At 59.5% G+C, this 7940-nt stretch overlaps 1 pseudogene; it reads left to right on the plus strand.

Annotated features, from left to right (window-relative positions):
* Positions 1 to 1302: 1302 nt before the first annotated feature.
* Positions 1303 to 1925, plus strand: LOC144580130 (tubulin polymerization-promoting protein pseudogene; annotated as a pseudogene).
* The last annotated feature ends 6015 nt before the right edge of the window (positions 1926 to 7940 follow it).

Below are 7940 nucleotides of genomic sequence, written 5' to 3' on the forward strand. Positions count from 1 at the left end.
GCCTGACTGGGTCTCACTGGAGGCCACACATGGTGGGGAGGTGGCCTCAGCAGCCCACGACCGCCCCTCTGGGTAGCCCTGCATCCCTGAGCCCTGCCTGGGCAGCACCCCTATGGTGCCATTTTCAACCCCATGGCCCAGCCATCTGCTTGGAGGTGGGTGCCTTGCAAAGTCCAGAGGGTGTCCCTGCCCCACCCCCCACTGCCTCAGGCCTGAACATTCACAGTCCCTCCCCTGGCCAGGGCCACCTCCTGCTCAGCAGGCCCTGGGCTCCTGGGCAGAGCCTCCTCAGGCATCCCCAGGGCCACCATACACCTTCCCCAACCCAAAGCTCCTTCTTCAGTTAGAGGCTCTGCACTGTGGTGATAGCAGCTGTCACATGACTGCTGTGGACCCCCTGGAGAGTGTGACCCATCATGGACCCCAGAGGAGGGCGTCCCCTCATGGATGCTGGGGAGGGTATGACCTGAGGTGTCCCCCAGAGCTGCAGAGCTGGCGTCCACAGGAGGGGCAGTGGAACTGTGGTATGGGACCTGGAAAGGCAGTGGAACTGTGGCGTGGGGGACCCGGAAAGGCAGTGGAACTGTGGCGTGGGGGACCCGGAAAGGCAGTGGAACTGTGGCGTGGGGGACCCAGAAAGGCAGTGGAACTGCGGCATGAGGGACCCGGAAAGGCAGTGGAACTGTGGCGTGGGGACCCAGAAAGGCAGTGGAACTGCGGCATGAGGGACCCGGAAAGGCAGTGGGACTGTGGCGTGGGGACCCGGAAAGGCAGTGGAACTGTGGCGTAGGGACCCGGAAAGGCAGTGGAACTGTGGCGTGGGGGACCCAGAAAGGCAGTGGAACTGCGGCATGAGGGACCCAGAAAGGCAGTGGAACTGTGGCGTGGGGGACCCAGAAAGGCAGTGGAACTGCGGCATGAGGGACCCAGAAAGGCAGTGGAACTGTGGCGTGGGGGACCCAGAAAGGCAGTGGAACTGCGGCATGAGGGACCCGGAAAGGCAGTGGGACTGTGGCGTGGGGACCCGGAAAGGCAGTGGAACTGTGGCGTAGGGACCCGGAAAGGCAGTGGAACTGTGGCGTGGGGGACCCGGAAAGGCAGTGGAACTGTGGCGTGGGGGACCCAGAAAGGCAGTGGAACTGTGGCGTGGGACCCGGAAAGGCAGTGGAACTGTGGGGTGGGGGACCTGGGATAGGCTTTGACGCTGCCAGGTCACACCCTGAGCCTCCTTGGCCTGGAGTCCCTGGGCACTCAGCTCAGCTCCCACCCTGGGCTCTGCTGTGCTGCTGGATTTATCTGGCTTATGGGTCCTTGACCCACTGATGGCGGCGGGCAGGGCCTCGCTCGGCTCAGCTCTGTCTGGCAGCTGGACAGAAGTGCCTCAGCTCTGAATGTCTGAGGGGCCTCGAACCCAGCCCCAGGAGGGTCTGCCAGGACATGGCCTGGGTGACACCTTTCTCTTCTCCTTCCTCCACAGCAACATGGCTCACAAGGCCAAGCCCACCAAAGCTGCCAATAAGACGCCCCCCAAGTCCCCGGGGGACCCCTCGAAGGACAGGGTGGCCAAGAGGCTGTCGCTGGAGTCGGAGGGTGCTGGTGAGGGGGCGGCTGTGGCCTCCAAGCTCAGCGCCCTGGAGGAGGCCTTTTGGCACTTCGCTGTGCACGGGGACACCAGGGCCACCGGGAGGGAGATGCACGGTAAGAACTGGTCGAAGCTGTGCAAGGACTGCCAGGTGATCGATGGCAGGAATGTGACTGTCACCGACGTGGACATCATCTTCAGCAAGATCAAGTGAGTGCGCTGGCATCTCGAGCCCAAAGCCTCACCTACGGGGTCTGCAGCGCTGAGTCCCTGGGTGGGTTCTGTGGGGAGCGGGCCATGGTGAGGTGAACGGGGTCATGCTTCAAGACCCCACCCTTCTCAGAAGCAGCCCAGACACAGGAGCCTAAACGTGCCCTCTATTATTTCATTTTGACGGTCTGCTCCTGCACTCACTGCAGCCCTGGGTGGAACTGGCTTCGTTTCCTTGGTTCCCCCAGCCCCAGGTCCAGCCCCGTCCGGTCTCCTGGGTGGAAGTGGCTTCATTTCCACGGTTCCCCCAGCCCCGGGTCCAGCCCCGTCCCGTCTCCTGGGTGGAAGATAAGAGCAGCGAGGAGGCGGTTCGCAAGGTGCACAGGCTCATCGAGGGCAAGGCGCCCATCATCTCAGGGGTGACGTTGAGCGGGGCGGGACGGAAGGCAGGGCGTGGAGGGGGCTGGGTGCGTGGAGGGTGGGTGGTGCCTTGGGCGTGGTCAGGAGGGGGCATGGATTGGGGCGTGGTCTGGTGGGTGGGTGGTGCCTGTGGAGGCGTGGCCAGGAGGGGCAGTGATTGGGGCGTGGCCTGGGCAGTTCATGAGAGGCATGTTCAGAGGGTGTGGCCTGGGGGCATGGTCAGAAGGGGCAAGGATTGGGGGCGTAGCCTGGAGGGTGGGGCCTGGCTGTCCTGACAGCCCCTTCCTTTCCTCTGAGGGTGCAGGCCATAGTGTCCTCAACCACATAAATACCAGGTGGAGCTGGGCAATTGTTAGGGTTGTGGCATCTCACAGGCCCAAGGCTGCCCCAGGGCCAGGTGAAGTAAAAATAAAAATGAAAATTTAAAGGGGCATAGATCACAGGGTTTATGCCCCTTGCCCACCGCCCACCACCAGCAGACCTGCTTAGGGCGCAGCCACCTCACCTGGCTCGCAACTCACCTGCCCCTTCCCTCCCACTCCTCTTGCAGAAAGCCATCTCCTCGCCCACCGTGTCGAGGCTCACAGACACCACCAAGTTCACGGGCTCACACAAGGAGTGCTTCGACCCCTCTGGCAACGGCAAGGGCAAGGCCGGCCGCATGGACCTGGTGGACGAGTCAGGCTACGGGTCCAGCTACAAGCACACGGGCACCTACGACCAGAAGGTGCAAGGGGGCAAGTAGCCCCCCATGCCCGAGGCACTGCAGGTGTCCCCGGAGCAGGGACTCTGTCACCTCACACTTCGTTACATTCCTGTGCTCACTCGGGCAGAACTCATACCAGTGCCCCAGCAGGGGCTGTGGGGAGGCTGGGCCCAGGCCTCCCTCCTGCCCCTCCTCCTGCCAGCTGCCCCCAGCGCTCCCCTCTCAAACCAGGTTTGGGCCCCCGTTCACTGACTCTCCAATACACCGCCTCGTCCTCAGCTGGGAAGAGGAAGCTGTTTCCAACATGTCTCCCTGATCACGCCACGTTGGGCACGTGTTTTGCTGGTCAAAGGGGCATTTTAAAGGAGCGGGCTGTCGTGGCAACAGGAGGCCATGCTGACCTCCTGACCAGCAGACCCCTTCCAGGAGCTCTCAGGGCAGCAGGAGCTAACACCAACCAGCAGGCGGCTAACACGAGTTGGCCCCACCCCAGATGCAGGAGGTGTCTATGGGGCCAAGGCCTGTCCTGCACGTGGCGGACACCACAGGGCCTGCCTGCTTTCCTGGGCAGAGGGGAGACTCGGCCCACCAGGCAGGCGAACTGGGCGCCTGGTGCAGGTGTGGGGAGGCTGACCACACAGACACACGTGTGCACACGTGCCTACGGGCCAGTTCTGTGCCCAGGGCGGCCTTGGTAAAAGGAAGGCTGTGGGGAACAGAGGGTGGCTTCCCAGCTGACTGTAGTGCCCCAGAGTGTGCGGCTGGAGTTGGCTCCCTCTGCTTTATGGAGAAGGGGCAGTGGCTGCCTGTCGTTCTCAGAGTGGGTCTGGGAAGATTCGGAATGTCTGATCTCCCTGGTGTCACCAGTCAGGAGACACGAGGTGCCGAGACACTCCTCACCTCACATGTGGCAGGGCTCTGTCCGGCCTCCCACTCGCCCGGCCTCGTCCTCACTAGCTGCACTCTGCTTGCTCACAGACCTCCTACCCACAGCCCAAGCACCTCCTTCAACTCTCCCTAAATGGCCCCGCCTGACCTCTCCCAGCCCCTCCCCTCAGAGCGGGACACCAGGAGGACCCCCAGGCCTGCAGCGTCTGGGGTGCTTCTCTGCTAGTGGGCAGCCCAGCAGAGCCTGTCCAGGACCCTCTGCACTGCCAGGACACACCCAGGCTGCCCACCCTTGCCCATATGCACCTGGGGAGAACCCGGTGCTCCTGCTCCCTCCTGGGGTGGCTGATGGGTGTGGCCACCACTGTCACAGTGGCCCCACTGCCACTGTCCCTTGGCACGCACATAGCCACAGCCTCTTGTGGACCTGCTGGGCCATGGGTCTGGAGCCCACCTGCGGAGGAGCCTTCAGTGGTCTCAGGGAAACACTTCAGAGCCTGCTTGTCCGTGGCCACAGTCAGAGCCAGGGCCAGGCTCACAGTACAGGACAGTGAGGTCTCTCCCTCATCGCCATGGCAAACGTGAGCACCACCCACCTCCCCCCTCCCAAGAGTGCACATGCAGCCACTGCCCCACGGAAGACTCCCCCCACCTGAGCACAACAGGAGCCCCAGGGCCTGAGCTTCCAGCCAGCATGGTCCACTGAGACCTGGGGCGGGGCTCTGAGGCCCCTTGGCAGGGAAGCCTCAACCTGAGGACAGGGTCCTGGCAGGCAGCTTCCACGACAGGTCCTGGAAGTTCATGGTGCCTGGCAATAAAGACTGCACAAGCCCAGCCCTATGCCCTCGCTGAACCTGGCGGGACCACGCGTGAAAGGCAGAACTAACATGCAGGAAACGTTTGAAAACAACTTTGAATGTGCAAAGTGTGTTATCACCCAATCACAGCCCCAGCACAACCCGGAAAGCCCTCGAAGAGGCTGAGGACAACGTCACTGAACAGGGAGGCTGCCCAGGTCCCGAAGCCCAAGACCCAGAGGACCCTGGCACCCTCACCCCTCATGCTCCTGTCCTCTTCAGCCTCCCCGGCCCCAGTGCAGCTCACCCTGGGCTGCGTCTCCTAGTCCGAGGCTGCGTTTCTTTTTCTTCTGTCCATGGGCAGCCCGTTCCCCACAGTGACAGCCAAGTCATGCAGAATGAACGTGACTCCAGAGGACCCCAGTGCTGGAACTGAGGGCGCTGGGTCAGGATGGAGGGACAGGTGGGTTGGGGGTCATGGGTCTCCACACTGTGCAGCAGGCAGAGGCTGGCCCAGGCCCTGCTTTGGTCTGTGGGGATGACGGACACTGAGGACAGGTGCTGGGTGCAGGATGCTGCCTCCTGGTCCCTGGTTGGCCTTGAGAAAAGAGTGAAACTGTGTCAGGAGCAACCAGAAGCTGGATTTGAGCACGAGAAGTGCCTCCGCCCAGCCCAGGCACCAGCAACCTCGCAGGGAGCAGGCCCTGCCACTGCCGGCCACTTTGCCCATGCCAGGCCACCTTGCCCATGCACCAGTACCGACTCACCAAGCCCTCCCCAGACCTGGCCAGAGTGGCTGGAGCCATGGGGCCTATGGCATCCATCTTGGCCCTGGAGATGAGCTCCTTCACAGAAGTGGCCCCTTCACTCCAAGGGACATCATGGCGTGTGTCCCAAACCCTCGGACATGCCTGTGGGTTCCGTGAATAAAATCGAGGCTGCCATGGCACCCTGTCCATCTTACCTGGAGCACCCTGGGCTCCTGGAGGGAGAGGCCCCATGCCCCTGCTCTTCCTCCAGACACCCAGCGTGAGTCAGAGGGGAGGCCTCCCTGGTGTCCCGCCCTCCCCCCGCAACCCCCAGGCTGTCCTCAGATGTGCGGGAACCAGGAGAGTGCCCTTCTCCACTCAGCTCCAAGGCGAACCTTTTAAAACACCTACCCTGCTCCTGTCTCTGCCACCTAACCAGGGGGGCAGCAAAAATGAAGTCGTGAGGACAGAACGGTCACCACTGTCAGTTAAAAATTGTCTGCAGAATCTGTGACTGTATCTGTCCACTGCACAAGAGACCCGTGCATCTTCCTCAGTCGGTTTCTGAATATTGTGAATTCCAGGCAGATGTTTTTTCTCTTCTCTATGTTTTTATGCACTGCCAATTAGCTTCTACTAACCATGGTTCAACAGAAAATAAATGTGTATTTGTGATAAAAAAAAAAACTGCACAGCCTGCAAACCAGGAGAGAGGGACAGGTTCTGTTGGGGGGGTGACACCAGGACACAGCGACAGGTTGTCGGGAGGACAGTGCTGATGGTGTCTCAGAATCAGGAAGGGAGAAAGGCGGAAAGAGTGTGTGAAGACTGGTCTCACCAGAGTACTTATTTATTTTTATTTACTGCCATAGGATAAGCAACTAGGTAGTGTTCATAACAGCTTTACCAAAATTAAAGTTCAAATTATGTTTAAAATATTGTAGCAGAAGATATATATTTATACTGGACTATTTTTACACCTTCTAATATCCTGTCTCAAGTTTGGGCACAGATGCTGGCATTGGGTGGGCATCATGCCCTGTGGCCTCCCCACCTGCCCATGGGTGCCACTCCATCCTGGGCCCCAGTGGTGCCAGCTCAGGGCTGGCCACAACTGCCCTGCATGGCTGTCACCCCCACCCCACCCCGCCTGAGGCTGCTGTGGCCACCTGCTTTTGCGAATGGTGCTTTATGGGCAGGGGGCCTGTCCTGTGTGTTCACACACTGCTTGTGGCTCTGTGGCTGGAGCGGGGAGGAGTTGAGATGGAGACACCTTGGCCCTGGATGCTTCTCTGTCCCTCCACGGGGAAAGCGGGCATGCTGGTCCAGCCCATCTCCTCCTGCAGCCAATCACACATGCACTGGCCACTCTCCCACCTGCAGCCCATAGATGAGGGGATAGCACAGGTGACCATGAGGCTGGGCCGTGATATGCCAATAGTCTAGAATGTCTTTCAAACACTGAGCCTGCACCTTTCCCCCTTACTACTGAGTGCTGTGTGGCCTCGGGTGATTCAGGGTGTGGCGTTTGTCCATGGGCACAGGGCAGGGAGTCAAGGGCACTTGGAGATGCTTTACTTAACTCTTTCTTTCGACCTCTTAAAAAACTAAACCAAGCCAAACCACAAAGGAAACCTGCACAACTTAAGAGAAACTTGAAAGGGATGGTGTAACTACTAGTTTGTACTAAGTTTTTTTCTTTTTTTTTTTTTTTTGAGACAGAGTTTTGCTCTTGTTGCCCAGGCTGGAGTGCAATGGCGCAATCTCGGCTCACTGCAACCTCCGCCTCCTGGGTTCAGGCAATTCTCCTGCCTCAGCCTCCCGAGTAGCTGGGATTACAGGTACGCGCCACCATGCCCAGCTAATTTTTTGTATTTTTAGTAGAGACAGGGTCTCACCATGTTGACCAAGATGGTCTCGATCTCTTGACCTCGTGATCCACCCACCTCGGCCTCCCAAAGTGCTGGGATTACAGGCTTGAGCCACTGTGCCCGGCCACTAAGTTTTTTTCAAGAAAGGGAAACAAATTTATATATATATGCAATATATTTTTACACTGAGTAACGCTGGGGAGTACTAAGCGAATCACTTTATCAGCGGACGGGTGTCCACGTCTTGCATGTTGTGGAAGGCACTTCTGCGCTGTCTGACCCGTGCTCACGGGGACGTCTGCGGGCTCCGTGGCCCTGCTGTGGCTCCTGCAGCGCGAGGCGTGGTGTCGCCTGCTGGACTTGCCGTCAAGCCTGGCTTGCAAACCTGTAGTGAAACAGCTCATGTCTGTGTGCACACTGCCCCTGTGTGTCTGCTGTCGTTAACATTGTGTGTCACATTGGTCAAGAGAAAAATAAATGTGTTAAAACATGGATTTCTCTGTTCCTTGGAGTGCACGGCGTCCATAACAGATAGTGGGGGATGGGTACCAGAGGGGCTCAGGTGGGAGTCTGCAGAGCGCCTCTGCTGGGCTGAAGCTCACCAGGCTGAGAGTCCTGTGTCCCTGTCGCCCAAGGGAGGCTCTCACTTCCTCATTAGGAGGACTGTGAAGAAGGAAGAGGCAGACCAGCCGCCTGTCAGGTATGAGGCCTGGTCTG

The sequence above is a fragment of the Callithrix jacchus genome, chromosome 18 (assembly GCF_049354715.1).
Source record: "Callithrix jacchus isolate 240 chromosome 18, calJac240_pri, whole genome shotgun sequence".
Classification (NCBI taxonomy): Eukaryota; Metazoa; Chordata; class Mammalia; order Primates; family Cebidae; genus Callithrix; species Callithrix jacchus.